Here is an 18,467-nt window from a genome sequence, read left to right on the forward strand (position 1 = left end):
AATGGCATCAGATGATAACGTGGCCAGACAGAACGGGGCACGGTGTTGTTATACACCAGTGGATGGTTGGACGGCACCTGCCGCATGCGCTCAATTTGTAAGAATCCACCTTGACGAAATCTGACGCGAAATGGTAGCGATGTATGTTAGGTGTACAAGTGTGCTTATAGGGTGGAGTCTGGTGTTCACCGCTCGCTTAATTGTGATATTTTTCCAAAACTTTTTCACTAAAACTTAATTGTAATTGAAAACATGGACCCTCACTAAACCCTTGTAGTGACTAAGACTTGAGTATTAGTTTATTTTGTCACTAGTGAGACATTTGAAACATATTTTGAGAGAAGTCTTTTTTGGCCTTGCAGGTAAATGAATTCATAATGTTGTACTATCTTCACTCTAAACTGGTGCATTAAGTATTAAACGAATGCCCTGTTAATGAAAAAATGTGTCTTTTAGGTTTAAAATACCTTTCATAAACCTCAAAGTCCTGCATTCTCTAAGTCAATAAGGTTTTAAATGAGGTCTTTAATAAGTGAAGTGAAAGAGAGTAACATTCAAACCTGCATGAGTTTAAAAAAAACACATAAAGGGCATGACGAAATAAAGGCATTGTGACACCCTGTCTCACTTCAAGGATATTATTGTTTTTCTGGATGCTGAAGTAGGAGTTCAGTTCTGTACATCAAGTCTTAACTTCCCAAAAATATTTAAATTTCCCTTATTTTGCTGTATTTCTAATTAAAACTGACGTGCACCATCATAAAACAATACATGATCCCTTTAAAATGTTGATCGATAGATACTGGTGGCCTCCTCAGTGTAAATGCAACGTTTCCTGTTCAAAATTCATTGAGCCTCTCTCTCTCTCTCTCTCTCACACACACACACACACACACACACACACACACACACACACACACAGAGGAAACTGTGGGTGTGTTGTAAGAAGTCACGCTCACACAAACACTCGTTCACACACTGCATGTTCTTGATGCGCTGCTGCTCAGATGTGGTTTTGTGGCTGAAGTGAGAAAAGAATGCGAGTCATTTTAACCGCTGGTGGTTAGAAACACACGGCGGGGACTGTGGCGCACACACGGGAAGTGGGGAAACGATAGCTCACACACTCAACCGCCGACCACAGAGCGGCTTTTCAGTTTCATATGAACCCCGAAAACCACTGTGATTGCAGGTCTGTGTGGAGGAGCAGGCCACCTGCTAACACGGCACTAAAAACTGACTTCAACTCAAACCAGTCGGCGTCCACGGAGAGTCGGGGACAGTTTTAGGTGAATTTATTCTGATGTAGTCGACACAGTTCTGCATTCAGAAAAGTTTATAATTGGATCTAAAGGCTGCATAATAAAAAAAGACCGAATTGAGTAAAATTGCATTGTGTATTTTAAAAATACACAATGCACCATATTTTCACTATTTTTCATCATTTGTCAGACGCATATTTTTGGGTTGTCCTGAATGTGATATATATTAAGAAAGCCTTAAGGAAGTTTATTTAAATTTGGCACAAATGTCCCATTGGGTTGAACAATGAACTGATTAGATGCTAGTGGCCATAGGTCAAAGATCAAGGTTGTTGTAATCTGGTCTGTCTCATTTTCTTGAACATGATATCTCAAGAACATCATGAGGGATTTCTTTTTAATTTGGCACAAACGCTCACTGAACTGATTAGATTGTGGTGTCAAAGGTCAAGGTTACTGTTTTCTCGCAGCTCTCTTCTCATGAAAGCAATATCTCAAGATAACTTTGAGGGATTTTTTTTTTTTTTCAAATTTGGCACTAATGTCTAATTGGCCACTTAACAGTGAACTGATTCAATTTTCGTGGTCAAAGGTCATTGTGACCTTCTTTCATCCGATTCTTAAGAACGCCTTAAGGGAATTTCTTCATATTTTGTAGAAACATCCACTTGGACTCAAGAATGAACTGATTAGACTTTGGTGGTCATACGTCAAAGGTCAAGGTCAGTGTGACCTTGCATCTGTCTCATTCTCGAATGTGATATCTCAAGGGTATCTTGAGGGAATTTCATCAAATTTGGCACAAACGTTAACTTGGACCGATATGTATATAAATGAACTGATTTGTTGTTGGGGGTAAAAGATCAAGGTCACTGTGGGACCTTTTCCATCTCATTCTCATGAGCGTGATATCTCAGGAACACCTTCAAGGAATTTCTCAGATTTCATACAGACATTTTCTTGGACTCAGTGATGAACTGTTCAGAATTTGGTGGTCAAAGTTCAAGGTCACATTGACCTTGCCATATCTCAAGACACCTTAAGGGAATTTCTTAGAATTTGGCACAAACCTCCAGTTGGACTCCACGATGAACTGTTTAGAATTAATGGTCAGAGGTCACTGTAACCTCACAAAATAAGGTTTTTGCCATAACTCAAGAATTAATTTGCAAATTATGACAAAATTTCACACAAATGTAAAACAGAATAAATGATAACATAATGGCATTTTATACCCAGAAGGTCAAAGGTCAACTTCATTATGACATCATAATGATACTAAATTGGTGACACTCATCTTGAAACTGCTGATTTCACAGACATGAATGTAAATGTAATTTCAACTTTACTGGCGCAACCCAGACGCATCACTTCTAGTTTTTCATCACTTATCCAGCAGCGTGTTGCACCTTCAGAGGTATTCTCACGGATCTCTGCTGTCTGCCCAAAAGAATAAAATGTTTCGCCTGACGAAAACGTTTAAATCCACAAACTGCTCTGGCCTTTGGCCTGCCATGGATTGGAAGAAAAACATTGGATTCAGACAAAAGGCAAATTTTATCCTGTGCAGACAGTCGAATCTGTGCCGTGACTAAACGCATCAAGAAGCAGGTCAACTGCACACTCTACTTTTGGCCTTTTACATGTTCGGCCTCTGTGATACACAGACTCACCTGCCACTTCTTCAAACCTGCCAGAAACCAGTTTCAGGAGGAGAGAATAGAGATACATAATGCGAAAATGGTTTTTGGCCTTTAAAGGCAAATTTTTGGTCCAAAACTGACTCTCTGCCTCATTTTGTTTAGAGAGCTCTGATAAATCTGTCAGCGCTCGTTGGAAGGAATGACTCTCCATCAGTCCAGCTCAGTGTGAAGTTGTGCACATGGCCGCAGAGGTGGAGTTTAGCACATCAGTAGTGAAGTGGAGAATGTGAGTCGGCTCCTCGGAGGATAACGGGACGTTCAGAGACGTCTTACTTTGTGAGAAATTTGGGCGGTTAAGAGCGTTTGGTGCAGAAAATTAAGAGAAAATATAAGAGAAACTTCAGCGAATATTGCTGCAGGAAGCCCAATGCTTCCAGTATAAGAACATAATTCAGTTACCTTTGATGGAAGACTGACAAAAGAAGGGATCAGAAAAAATGAAATATAAAGAGTCGATGTAGTTTCTGCAGAGCAGCTGAATGCAGGATGGATGCTCAGAGGAACTCCAGGCACGTTATCCAGCATTTCGCCAAGACATTAAGACTTTATGAGCCTTAACTTTCCTCTTCTAATGACTTTTTTCCTCTCATGCTCTTTTATTTTGGTTCCTCCCGGCTCTTTGATCCATTTTTCTCGTACAGTCATCCCCTCTCCTTTTCTGCCTCTAATGACTTGGCTCAGCCTCCTCTCTTGATGACCTATTTCCTGTGTTGTCATAATGACTTCACCTCCTCACGTGACTCGTTTCACTTCCACACTGATTCCCTCAACTTTTTTTTCAGATATACTTAAAGACTGGTCTGGCGTTTGGTGACATGCACCATTACAGTTGGGTTGCAAATTAATTTTAATGTGGTTGTTTGTCTCAATGCAACAGTTTAGAGTTTACATTCATGTCTGTGGATAGTTGACACACATTTTTAATCAAGGCGGACACACAAAATTAGTGTAACCGATTCAGTATCTGACCAAATGTCTCCCCTTCTGTTCCTTAGATATGACATTTAGTAATGGTCAAAAATGTCACAGAGAATTGGCCTTTTGGATATAAATCTTCATCATGTCATTATTTTTATTCTTTTAGACATTTGTGTGAAATTTTCTATTATATTTGAATTCTGACGTTATGGCCAAAAACATGTTTTGTGACTTCACTGATACCTTTGACCTTAAACCAAGAAATGTTAAAGTTCAATCTTGAGTCTAAGTGAATGTTTATGCCAAATTTGATGCTATCCCCACAAGGTGTTTTCGAGATATTGTGTTCACAAAAGTGAGACTGACCTCTGCCCACCAAAATCTAATAAGTTCATTATTGAGTTCAAGTGAATGTTTGTGCCAAATTTGAAAGAAATCCCCCAAAGCCTTATTGAGATTTTGTGTTCACGAGAATGAGGCAACGCTGGGTAAAAGAGTGACCTTGACTGTTGACCTCCAAAATCTCCATCATTGAGGCCAAGTGGACGTTTGTGCCAAATTTTCCTTGAGGTAAAAGTTTGCGTTCACAAGAATGAGACAGGTGTAAGGTCACAGTGACCCTTAACTTTTAACCAAAAAATTCTTACTAGTTCATGGTTGAGTCCAAGTGGACGTTTGTGCCCAATTTACTCAAGTTGTCCATGAGATATTGTGTTTTTTAAAAAATAAGACAGAAACACGGTCAAAATCTAAGAACAAATCTAAGTTGTTCATTGTTGAGACCAAGTGTACGTTTGGGCCAAATTTGAAGGAATACCCTTGAGGCGTTTTTGAGATATCATATTCAATGATTCGGACAGACTTACCTACGTATAGTTTTTGACCATCAGTTATTGACACTGTTTCTTTCTCTCCACCATTTTTCTTCGACCAAGCATCACAACTCGGAAACTCAGGTATCATCGAAATTTCCCAATATCTCACTCGTAATTCCGACTTCCGACAATATTTCCACGGAGCACATGAAGGCAGCACGAGTCCCGTGGCTCTGGTAGATATTTGAAAAGTAATTGGACAAAATGGATCAAATCCAGATTGAGAAACAAGTCATTTTGTGTAGGTTGTGATGCTAAAAAAAAAAAAAAGTCAAATTGGCTGCATTGTCTGACGTAGACAAACATTTAAAAAGCATTCAAGCTGTCTACGTTTATTGTGTCTGCTCACATTTTGTGAGTGTACTTTTACTGTATCTTGGTGCACATTTGTCTTTTCTGGTCTTCTCTTTTCTTCCAGTATGTTTCAGTCGACTAAAAACTCTAATGGAGTGTGGCCTGTACAGTTTCTTTAAGAGTAAATGAGGCTGACAAGCGACGGCTGACAAATACTGAAACCTCTCACCTGCACATAAAGTGACACGCGGGAATGCGATAGTCCGTTTTATTTATGACCCACAGCTTACGGAAAGGAGCTGTTTATAATGAGTTTGAACAGCACACACTCGTACAGTCCATGCACATGAAGTCTTGACAGGTAAATTTGGCTGAATGCTCACACTCACGAAGCATTTGTCAGGAGCAGAGAGGTCTGCGCTTTTGGCTCAAAATGAAACGAGACTAACAGATATTTTCCTTCCTCTTTGTCTTCATCCCTTCATCTCGTTGCTCTCCGTCAAAGTCATCACATCTGACCGCTTTGAAGGAGTTTGACTCCTTTAATAGGACTCCGGGGATCAGGTTTAAACAAGCTGTAGAAACAGAGAACAGAGTCATTTAGTGGTGATGAGGAGAAGGGGAAAAAGTAATGATATTGCTCTCCTAAAAATACTTAGCCCACAGGTTTAACATCTGTGTGTTGGACAGAGGAAGCAAAGGAGGTCTGGAGAATTTCGTGCTAAAAATGTAAAATATGACAGCACGATAATTAGCTTTGAGTTTGAAAGGTTGCTCATGGGTTGGAAACGTCATGTAATTTGTCTCTCGGCTTTGCACTTTAGCGCTGCAAGATGTTTTCTTTTAATCCAACTTGATGTGTTTTGCTTAATGCCATATTAAATTTAAATGTCAGGGAAAGCTAACGAAATCGATTTTTCCACAAGTAAAAATCCTGTTAACCTTGTCCATGGACAATGTAAGGTGCACTTAGATTACCTTTTTTATTTTTTTGAGACAGCTGAGACAACAATGCAGTTAAGCATCTAACCAGGAGTGCAAAGAGTAGTTTGTTTAAACTGTTTGTCTGATGTCTTATGAAATACCACTCTACGAATACCATCGCCCTATTGCAAAGTTAACATATAGTTATGTACTTCGTGTAAAGTTACGTAAGTTAGGTTTCAGCAATTTGACCACCAAATTCTAAAGATTTAATTATTGAGTCGAAGTGGACATTTGTGCTAAATTCACAGAAATTACCTCAAGGTGTTCCTAAGAAATCACATTTACAGAAATGACACAGCTGCAAGGTCACGGTAATGCTGACCTTTGATCACAAAATTCTAATTACTTTATTATTAAAACCAAGTGGACGTTTGTGCCAAATTTGAAAGATTTTCTAGAGATAATATATTCACAAAAATGAGACAGCTGAGGGCACAGTGACCTTTGACCACCAAAATCTTATCAGGTCATTGTTTAGTCCAAATTGATTTTTTTTTTTTTTTTTTGCCAAATTCAAAGAAATTATGTGAAGGTGTTCTTGATATCACGTTCACAATAGTGAGACGGATCCAGGATCACATTGACTTTGACCTTTGACCACCAGTTCATTGCTGAGTCCGCTTGGACGTTTGTGCCAAATTTAAGAAAAAATCCCTCCAGGTGTTTTTGAGATATTGCGTTCTCAAAAATGAGACAGACAAGGTCACAGTGACCTTTGACCACCAAAAGCTAATCAATTCATCGCTGTATATAAAGAAAGAATTTTTGAGATATCCCATTCACAAAAAAGGGACGGGCAACCCAAAAACAAAATACCTCCAGCCATGGCTATCACCTGTGTAGAGGTATAAAAAGTAATGGTCTCAATCTGGGATTGTCTTAACTAAAATACCATTAACTAGCTGCCATTTCATGCAGGTTAACAAACTTTTATGAATTTTATCTTGTTTGTTTTACTAATTGACAATGACAAAAATTCAATTTTTTTTCAAACATGACAAAAGCCCTGATCAGAAATATGAGCAGGACTACAACACATATTCATTTCCTTCATACTGTTGGTTTTTGCCAATAATTTTTGTAATGTGTGTTTATGAAATGATCTAAACTAGCATTTTTTAAAAAGGAAAAATGGGGATACAGTAAGTTCAAAGAGAAAAATTATAGAAGAAAAACCTAAATAATTATATATATAAAAAAAAAACTCTTGTTAAGGTTTATCACTGTTTTGGAAGACAGACCAGGGTATGATTACATACAACTGTCTTTATTATAAATTCAGTTTCTTGTCACACTGATCAGGTAGATGTCAGTGATTGTGCCACAGTGGCCATTTAATTACCATTAAAGAAATCTGGATGCTTGTAATGCAGAAATCCACGTTTGCAGTTTGAGTTAAACCAGACAGGTTCGTGGTCATTTGTGGGTCAAAAACTGACTGAAACCACAGTGGAAAAAAACAACAAATGACCCACATTGGAAGTGGCTGTTCCTGGTCGCACACACAAACTACATCTGTCAGTGAGTTATTGACAGAACAATCAAGACGTACGCGTCAGCTTCAATCAGCATTTTCCAGCTTTACAACGTCCACGCTCTCGTTATTTTCTGCTCTGCTTTACGCTCCCACAGACTCCACTTGGCTCGCTTCAAAACGCATATGGTGCAATTAGCCTTCGCTTCATGATGCATGTGGTCCTGGTTTCGGAGGCATTTCGGTCATTTCAGGGCTCCCTGAGAGACCGTGAAAGACCTGTTGATGAGTCTGCGGGGTCAGACTAAAAAGCTTTTGAGCTCGGTAGTTAAAGTTAGTAGTTAAAGTGATTAGCTCACTACTCTCCGAAAGGGCAAAGGAGAAAATCCTTCCAGAGGCACAAATCTCTGTAGTGTCAAAACTGCTGCGATTCACATGGAAAGGTGACAGGAGAGTGGCTTTATTAATTAATGAATTCAATAATTGCTTTAACCCCTTGAAACCTGAAATTGGCTTGGTTTTCAGGCAATAAGCAACTTAAAAAAAATACCAAAAAATTAGGGAGAAATTATTAATAAGTTACAAGAAAATTACCCGAAATTAGCCAAACAATTTAGAAAATAATCTATAAAATAAATATAAATAAATATATTAATAATAATAATAATAATAATAATAATAATAATAATAATAATAATATATAAATAAATAAATAACAATAATTTCTAATAGTTATAATAATTATAAAGATAGTTTTTTTGTATTTTTCCTTAGTTATTTGAAAACTTTCTGATGATTGTCTCTCTCTATTAGCTCATTTTTAATGTAATTTTTATGTCACCTTTTACAATTTCATTTATTTATTTTGGCAATTTGTGAGGCATTTCATGCAAAGTTGAATATTACCTTTTTTCCATGTTTTTGCATGAAAGCACACAAATCTGCTCAATGTTTCAAAGGTTTAAATGCTTGGGGAAGATGCAAGAAAACTGATGACGATGCAGGTTTCAAAGTGTTAATTGTCATTCATGCAGTAAATTAAAATAGTAAAATAAGCAATTAAAAGAAAGAAATAAAGAAAACTAACATGCACGCTCCCTCTCATCCTCCCTCCATCATCCACTGAGCTGATATCAATCAATATGCATCTGATTGGTTACTGTTTATTGAAACGTTTTTGGAAAGTTTTCTTCATGTGAATCCCCTTCAGCTGCTCTCCCTGTGGTCCGCACGTGAAGCTGTCCGGCTACAGATGTTCCTCAGATGTTATCAAAGCTGGAGGGATTTTATTTTAATATTCTCAATAAAACTTTGCAATTAAATCAAAGGAGCTGTATACGATATTCACAACAAATTTATGATTCAGAGTCTTATGGCTCATTTTTTGCTCACGGTTACATACGGAAATGGACCGAGCCTTCTGTGCGTACTCTCTGCTCATTTAGTCCGCGTTTGCACATTTTCTGAAAGCTTATATCACTTTTTTTGACATTTAGAACAATGAATTCCTAACCCTAACCCCACTATAGTTAGCGTTTTTTCAGCTTTTTAGATGTTGACTTTTTGGACTGTTCTTTTGAATTTCTACACTATAAACTTCTTCTAAATGCTGTACCATAAGTTTTATCGGCATCTGGAACGATGTCGTTTTTGACCATTTTTACCGCATCTGTGCATTTTGTGACATTCTGTAGTGTGACTTTTTTCAACATTTTTAATGCTGACTTTTTGGACTTTTCTTTTGAAGTTCTTCACCAAAAACTTAGATTATACTTAAAGTTATATTAAGACATATTTGACAGCTTTGTTTTTTTTCACATCCTGCAGTATATAGTTCAGCGACATATTTTTGCATGTTATTTTACTTTTTAAAGTATCTTTGTCATATTTTCATTGTACCTTCTCTTTTCTATATTTCTGTTATTGAGTGTTGCATCCCTTCGCCCTTTTTTTTTTTATTTCCTCCAAGTACTTTTCTTCTATGTTTAATCTTTGCCCTAAAAACCAAGGCAGATCCCTTGTAAGTGAAAACCTTCTTGGTACTAAATTTCATTGTGTAATAATCTTTGCCTCCATGTTGCCCAAAGTATCCAATTTTTCAATTTTCCTAATCCACTTAGAGATAATGAAAGTTTCTAAAGCAGCCAGGTGTAAAAATAGGAAAAACGGCGCTCAGTGAGTGAAGTATGCAGCGTGACATGCCAGCTACTGTCAGAGAGCAGCCCAGGGGAGCCGTGAGTGTTAGTGCTCTCTGGAGGTCCGTCAGGCTTCAGGGCCACGTAGTAAACTTGATAGTAAAGTTGATTGGCCTTCGGCCCCTGATTAGTGAGCCTGAAACTGCAGGGTAAAGACAACAGTGTGTGACAGACACATGGACCAGTGAAAACCTGTCAGATAAGTAGAAATAATAGTAAGAATCAACTCTTTTGTGCAGTTTGGATGTAAAATTTGGAGCAAAATGCAATCACGGAAAATAAGTTGTTGACAAAATGAGTCACGCAAACACAGACGGAGGAGTTTGAGGTGGCAGAGGTCAGTCAGAGTTTAAGGTCGGGTGTTAAAGTTGATGGTTCATAAACCTGATTGGCTTCAGCCCAAAAATTACAGAACATCCTCAAAACTCAAAATGAACATCTGAAGCTCAGAGGAGATATTGTAGGCCTGCGGTCAGTTAATCAACTGATGTTTGTTGATGACGTTGCGGCGAGTTCCTTAACATTTGACAAAAAACAATAAGATTCATATGTTTTCACTTGTGCAAGATATTTGAATATTATTTATAAAATATTTGCACCACCTGCAAGAAATAAAAGTACAAGTTTCAGCAGAGATAAAGCAGAAAGTCTCCTGCTGGTTGTTTCCTGACTTGTCTCCCTGAAGAAGGTCTGCGTCCTGTGAATGTGTTAAACAGATTTGTGCAGACTCTCGTGTGCACACGCTTTTCTTCTGTGAATCACAGCTGAATGCGGATAACAAAAAGCTTCCTGTGATGTCAGAGAGGCAAAACGTGAAGATTAATGTCCGCACGATGCCCGATGCCGACAGATGTTTAACATTTCGCTGCTCTGTGCAGTAAAATAATAATAAAATATCTCTCTCTGGTGTCACTTTAACACTACTCCCCGAGCTGATGATATAAATTTTCACAGTGGTGGAGCATCACACTTCAAAACTTTGGCTGGAAAATATTTACAGTATAGAGCAGATTTCAAGAACATGTGAGCACGCCCGCCCACAGAAATATCTGGTTTTTTTCTCAATGACAAAAAATTATACAAAATAAAAAAAAAACACTGGTTAATCTGGTTATCATTTAGGATGAACATGATTCTGCCATGAGCTCCATGGGCTCCCGTAGTGGCTGGACCCCCGAAAGCTTCGTCTTTTTACCCCCTTATGGGCGGCCCTGCATGTGAGGCAATTTAAAATGCTTTATAAAGGCAAAAAAAAGCATTCAAAAGTGATAAGACTTAAGCAAAATTACATCACTCATAATTGTTATGCAACTTTTCTGTTATTTCCTTCTTGTTATTTTTGGTTTTGCTTTTTTTATCGTCTTTTTGTTTTTGTTTTTTAATTTTCAGGGTTTTTTTGGATTTCTTTTACAAATTTAATGATAATATTAAATTATTAATATAATATTTAGTATTAATATATAATAATATATTATTATTATATTATTATATTATTAATAATAATTCCTTGCTAAATTTTAGTTCATTTCCTCTTTAGTTAATCGTTGCCTTCCTCCCCTGTTTTTGGAAGAAATCAAGCCATTTTTCTCAGCTTTTAAAGAGTTAACCACCCATGTGAGGTGAATTGTTTGCAGAATGTATTTTTCATTTATCAGAAAAATGATGATTTTTTTTCTGAAATTCGGATCTTAAGACGTCTTTGTGCATCTTGTGGTTTTGATACTTGTTGAGCTCTAATCAGTGAAATCAAAAATCCCCCAGACACTCTGTCACAGCAGAATTACAAGCATCCCGAGATTTAGCTGCACATCCTCTCCCCGAACAAAACAAGAGTGACCGCAGCCAAGTGTCTTGTGTGCGACGTCAGGCTCTGGAGCTGCTTCACTGACTCTGAATGGAGAGCAGGTTTGTCAGCATCAACATGTGAGCGATGCAACAAACAAAAGTCAGCCAGAGAGAGCGAGAGAGAGTCTCTAACGTCACCAAGAGTCCATCAGGGGACAGAGGCCGCTTCAAAACACATTGAAGATTTTTTTTAGTTCCCCAAGTTCCCTTAAAAACATCTAAAAATTCAGATGTTTTCCATCGCAGATCCTCCGCCCAGCAGGGACCTGTAAAGCACACAGAATTACATCAGAGAGAAAGAGAAGACGAGGAGGAGGAGGAGGAGAGAGAGGAGGAAAAATTCTTCAAGTATGAGAAAATTTTACAGCTCTCCTCCCCTCTCTCTTTCTCTTTTTTCTCCTCCTCCTCCTCTCTCTTTCTGTCCATTGCCCCGTCCTCCTGCTCCCGCTGGTCAGTCAATGAGAGCGTCACTGAGAGAGAAAGTCATCAGCTCACAGCAGGTAAGATGCTGCTTCACACTCTCCAAACTCCTCTCATTCAAAGTCATTCAAGAGATTTTGAAATGAAAGTTTGTGCATGCAATTTTTAATTTAATTTGTAAATGAATCAGTTCAAGCTGAAACAATAAGGCACAAAAAAGGAATCTGCAGAATTTTTATTATTAATTGATAAATATTTCCTTTTTCCAGCTTCTCAGTTCTGACGGTTTTTGATATGATGCTGGATTTTTTTTTTAATTGCTAAAATTAGACAAAAGCAAGCAGCCTGGGGTTTAAGGAAATGATAATATAATGATAATGTGCAAAAAATAAATCAGTATTCTGAATAATTTAACAAAAAGGTTTTAAATGCATTTATTTTATCTGCACAGAAAATGCACTTCTCACCTCCAACTTTCGCACGACTTTTGTGACTGCAAGTGATTTTGCATTTTGTACGATGAGTCATAAACTATGAATGTTCTTGTGTAATGCCATAATGTTGTTTATTTTTCTTGTATAATCAACAGTCTGCAGGTGGGATGAGTTTATTTCAGCCTGATCAGTATCAATCAAAACAGAAACAAGACAGATTGTTGTAGAAATATCAAGAAAAAGATGCAAAAACAAGAGAATTTTTATTGGAAACAAGTGAAATCACCACTTTGGCACATTGTGACTTGTTTCTGCAGGTTTTTTAGGGGTAAATGACGAATGAAAGTTGAGATGAGGATGTTCTGGTGTCAGGTGGTTGCACGTCAGATTAAATGCATGCACGTGTTGAAATGTGCTGCATTTTTAATGACAGTTGCAGCAGCTGGGATGGAGATAATGCAAATTTATGTGAAAACCACAAACCCTGTGAGTGACAGAGCTGCTTTTTCTTTTCCAAATGATTTCATGTGACCCCGACCTGTGAAAGTCTCCGTCTGGATGTTCAGACTTCAGTGAGTGCGTCACTGAGTCTCGTTAACGAAGGCGTGTAACGGCTGTCAATCATTATGTCAGTACTAGCAAATCAAAGCATTGTAACACGCTATCCACCTGCAATAAAAACTAAAATGATTTTGATCAAAAAATCTTAATTCAAGGTCTTCCAGCTAGCTTTTTTCAACCAGTTACCTCCTTCAGTTTGTTCTTATTGAGAGAAAAGTTGCAGAAAAGATAGAAAGTGGACCTTTTAATTAGGTTTTTGGGGGGCAAGGTGTACTAATACCATTCCCAGGGTCAAAAATAAGCATATAGGCTTAATTAAAAATGTCTTATTCTTAAAATATGCTCCACAGAAAACAGTTCAGTGGGCCACTTCACAAGGACTGCACCCACAGGGAAATGCTGCAGCACACATTTCTGTTAAAAATTTGACTCTGATGATGACGCAGCATACGGCGTAACATATGTCGTTTGCACCTCATTAAATATAGCGAATCATGTGCTCCAGTGTTTTTTTTAGTTGCAGTTTTTCTTTAGTGGCTCATTGAACTGTTTGCTGTAATTCGTCCGTTCTGTGAGCAGCGACCTCTGCCTGTGGAGAGGATGAAGTGCAAGAAGTTCCTTCAACTCTTGTTTTTACAGTCTGTGTTTAAAAGGTAGCAGCCTTTGCAGTTGACTTTTTTTTAACTTTATGTACCTACTTCCTTGACATAGCTACGTTATGTGACATATTACATCCTGCGCTAAACACGTAAATCGTTGATTGCGCAATGCACAAACTTTTGTTTAAGACCAACACCCAACAAAACCAGCTGTTTTATGGTGGGTTAACAGTGTGTTTCCAGTGGCTGTTTGTGGTTTTTTAGTGATCCATCGCTGTTTTTGCAGCATGGACAATACCACTTTTTTTTTCTTTTCAAACATTACTGCGTTTCCAGCTGGAATTGTGCACCCAAATCTGGATATTTTGAACCAAAACATGATCTTTTCCTCACCATAACCAAGTGATTTTAGATGCTATATTGTTGGCAACTGGATTTGCTTGAGTTTCATGAAGAAATTAATTTTTTTATTAGTTTAAAATGCTTCTTCAGTTCTGAACTGAAAAAAACTGAAGAAGACCTTCAAATTAAAAGTGAAACAGCTTCAAGCAACTCAAGTGAGTCCGGTTTCCTACGATTTAGCACGTAAAACTACCACGACCTGGATGACTGAGAGGTCGTTTACATGGCAAATGTTTTTACATGAAACATTAAAATGTAGTTGTGGTTTGGCCTGTCGTTCACACAGCAGCAGCTTTTTGGGGGCCTGAAAATGCAAACTTTTGAAAAACGTCAACCTTTCTGTCACGGTGTAAACTGGCAATGCACAGATGAGAACGGTGACGTCATGTCTGCACGTCGCGCATGGTGTTCTTCATTGTTGTGTCATTACAAAGTTACACCACCATCTACTGGTGTGGCATGCATACTACGGTGTTTTCGGTTGTTTTTAAAGGATCCATGTACACGAGGATGTTTTTGAAAAACACAAAGAAAAGACTTCTAAACGTGGCCTGAGAATCTTAACCATGTGGGGTTTTTTTTGTGTCTAAATATAATCACACATTAACCACGGCGTCGTTAAAACATAAAACATCATAATAATGTGCAAATGTATCATATTTGTGGTTTGCAGAAATGTTTAATGGAAACTTTTTTTCCAGAGATTAGGTTGGCGTCTGTGCAGGGCTGCTGCGACTGAATTTGCCTCATTTTATCGGATAAATATTAATTATGTTTGTTTATTAATTGGCCGCTGTCCTTCTGTCATTTTGCAAAAGTGGCCCCCAGGCAAAGCAGGTTCAGTTTTCCTGTGCAAGACGTTTTTAATTCAAGTTAGAAATTAATTTTATTGTTTAAGTGCCAAAAAATTAACTGCAGTTAAACTTCTACAAACACAAACTATTGATAATTAGTAAAAGTGCACAACTTTATCCTCCCATCTGAGTGCCTCCTGGTATCACTACTTACAGTCTTATCGCAGCATTAACCAGAGCCAAGTTTGTGTGTCGAGTGCCAAGTTTGTGTTTGAGCGCTCTGCTCAGGAGGAGTTTATTTTGGCAGCTGCAGCTCGGTGTGAACAGCAGGAATGAAACCCAGCAGCAGCGAGAGGAAAGTGAAGGTGTGCAGTCTTTATGGTGCATTGAGGGAGTTTCTATTGCCCTCCTGTGTTTTCTGAGCGCAGCAGCTGCAGCAGCTGTCACCGGCAGGTATTTACAAGCTAATTGTTCCCACTGAAGTCAATGGAGACGGCTCAGTAACAGGCTGCAGTCTAGACAAAGGTGTGCATTAAAGCGCAGATGCCGAGCTGAACTCTTTGTGTCGGGTCAAGTTAAATTAGGAACAGAGACGCTCCATGTGAGTCAGGTTCACATGTGACGAGCATCTGCAGGAGGAGACCTCTTGTGTCCAGCAGATAATTTTTAAGAGAAAAAAGTATTGCAGGTCATAAGAAGCTGAGTATTTTTGTATGTTTTTAAATATGACTGGACAAGCATGCACTCTGTATAAAAGTCAGTAGTTTGTATATAACCCTCACACAGGTGCATCTAAAAAAAAATAGAATATAATGAAAAAGTTCAGTATTTCCATCAGTTATTCAAGAAAGTAAAAATTTAGATTTAACAAAAATGTTTAAAACATTTTTTTAGTTTTAATTATGTGATAATTATGGCCTAAAGCTGGGGAAATGTAAAAAAAAATAAATAAATAAAAATATTTCAAAATATTAGAATATTTAATTAAAAGCTATTCTAGCTTTTATGAGCTTTAAGCTATAATCATCCAAATTAAAACAAAAAAATGCTCAAAATTTCAAGTTTTTGGGTCAAACAAACACCGGACTTTCTTCCAGGACACAGGTGTTTGTGTCCATTGAGTTGTTTTAAGGTACGATTGCATGTTTCATTAAGTGTGTAGCTTTACCTCAACCCTTTGAAGCCTGGATCCACATTAGTTTTCCTGCACTGAGTTCAGACGCCTTTCAAAAACAGTAAAAGCTTGGACCCAGAGCAGATTGGTTTGATTTCTTTCCCAAAACATAGTGAAGAAAAGAATGAGCAAATAGGCAAGAAATATCCCAAATATGGTAAGAAATTAGTAGATTTAGAAAGTTGTTTTTTTAAAAAAAAAAAAAAAAAAAGGTTGGGACAAATGTGCTGAAAACTATTGTTACAGTTATCAACATTACTTATTCAGAATTATGTAGCAAAATTTTTGAATTTTTAAGAAGTTTCCTTCAGTCATTACTTGTTTTTTTTTTCTTAACTTTCCCACCTGTTTTTTTTTTTTGTTGTTGATTTGCAGGTTATTTAATTTTCTGCTAACCTAAGCAGAGGGAGCAGGAATTCATCATTCATTCAGCAAACATCAGGACATAGATAAATTAGTGATGATGATGATTATAATAATTATTAATACTATTATATATATATATATATATATATATATATATATATATATATATATATATATATATATATATATATATATATATATATATATATATATATATATATATATATATATTATTATTTTAATTTTTTATAATTCCTTCCCCTGACTGCAGTCAGGGCTCAGGCCCTAATTATTTTTTTAAAGGCAAGGTTTTCCTTTAAACTGTCACCATGCACAAGATGTGGAAGTTTTTGGTGATAAACAAAACCTTAATTTGAATGATTGATTTAAAGTTTTGCACCCTGGAAATCGTTACAGACAAACCATTAAAAATGTATCATTTAAAAAAATTTTAAAAATTCAGAGACTTTATTCTAAAACGTTTTGGTTATTAAACTGAGCACTAATGAGCGATAGAATATTTGCATAATATTAAACAAAAATATTACGTTTACAAAATTACTATTACAGACTCCCATGTAAATCATGTATTTATTAATCTGAGCACGTTCTGAATAAATCGCTCATCACGTGTGGAGCGGCTGACGTGATGCTTCTGTTGTGGACTCGGGTCCAACTCGGGGACCAGCTGGTTTCAACATTCAAACCTGCTGCTGCAGAAAGTGGATTTGAGCTGGACGAAGGACACACAGCAGAAGCATTAACCAGCTTTGGTTGTAAATCTCTCGGGGGAGACGCTGGTTAGATCATTTAGGGTTTGACTCATATTTGTGGATTCTCTCAGCTACTGGACGTGTGCTGGAGGAAACGTCAGGGGAAATCTTTCTGACGCCGACTGTGGTCATATTTATCTTTTCCCTGCAGACCGCAGGCAGCAGTTTGAGATGTTGCCGCATTTCATGTCAAACACGAACAGTATTTATGGAAAAACCCACAAAGGGCCGTGTTGTTATTAAAGAGTTTGGATTCGACACTCTAAGGCCTCCATAGAAAAGAAACGCCTGGAAATGGCTTTATATTATTGCCAATTCTGTCCTAATTTTAACAGTCAGTATCAAGTTTTATACATCATGTGATTCAGGGGAACCTGCCCTTCCTTTCTGGTGCTATGTAAGACCTTAAAAAAAAGTAAATAAATAAAATAAACTGTCTCGCTAAACTGGAGCAGTTAACAAACTGTCTCGCTCCTGCCAGGTTTTCCAACATAACACCTGTCATTGCGTGCAACCAATACGCACGGAGGTGGCTATAAATAGCGCCCATACCACTGATTCATCACATGTACCTGTAAGTCAGGCATCACCAACTGTCGGACCGCAGTCCGGATCCGGACCAAAACTTTGTATTATCCGGACCTGTGGCCAAGTTGTAATAAAATGTAAGAATGAGAACAATATTTTTTAAGGCGTAGTGCTGGGCAACTAATCGCAAAATAATCGAAACTGACATTCAGAGCCTCTAACTGACATAATCTTGCCCATGTCGGGTATTTCGGTTATTTAAAAATTCTGTTAACCCTTTCCCAACTGGACTGCCAACTCCCACGCATCTGCCGTGCATCTCAGCTTTTGGGCTTTGTCTCACGCTCTCATAACACCGAGGAAAATCTCTCTCCAAAACACAGCGAGGACAGAAGTGTTGAACAATTGTGTAAAAAAGTGAACGACTTTGACTCCAGAACAGTTGAGTGTTTGACAGCCACAGCATTTTATCATCATGGAGCAAACAGCTGATGGTCCGACAGCAGCGCAGTGAGACAGACAAACAGAGCGCAGCTTCTCCTCACAGCACCAAAGTGTCTGAAAGACACATCTGCAGAGGTGAAAGTGACTTCTTTAGACTCTACAGACGACTTTGTGTTAGTTTCAGCTTTAATCAGACTTTGGATGAATTATTTAGAAACAGTGTCTCATCCAGCCGCTCGCGCTGAGCTCTCATTATTAGTACCAGGGGCAGATGTAATGTTTTGGGGGCCCGGGGCCACAAGCACATGAGCTTATTTTCAACCTTTCTCTAGCTGGGAATGTTGGCAGGCTGTTGGCAGCTGTAGGAGAAGTAGGCCGACTCAAAAGTTTTTCATTTTCGAATAAAATGATTAATAACA

The 18,467-nt window shown here is 37.8% G+C and overlaps 1 protein-coding gene across 3 annotated transcripts in view; it reads left to right on the top strand.

The window, feature by feature from the left end:
• tnxbb (tenascin XBb) overlaps nt 1-18,467 on the top strand; it is a 79,386-nt gene that overhangs the window by 9,827 nt on the left and 51,092 nt on the right. Inside the window, exon 1 of one of the 3 annotated variants that reach the window (XM_088090174.1) lies at nt 11,924-12,053. The exons of the other annotated variants lie outside the window; for them this stretch is intronic. The gene's annotated coding sequence lies outside the window, so the exon portion shown is untranslated. Of the gene's footprint in view, nt 1-11,923; nt 12,054-18,467 lie in introns of those variants that run through there. 3 annotated transcript variants of the gene reach the window in all.

This window comes from Plectropomus leopardus, chromosome 17 (assembly GCF_026936395.1).
Source record: "Plectropomus leopardus strain MGB_pleo_1.0 chromosome 17, ASM2693639v1, whole genome shotgun sequence".
Classification (NCBI taxonomy): Eukaryota; Metazoa; Chordata; class Actinopteri; order Perciformes; family Serranidae; genus Plectropomus; species Plectropomus leopardus.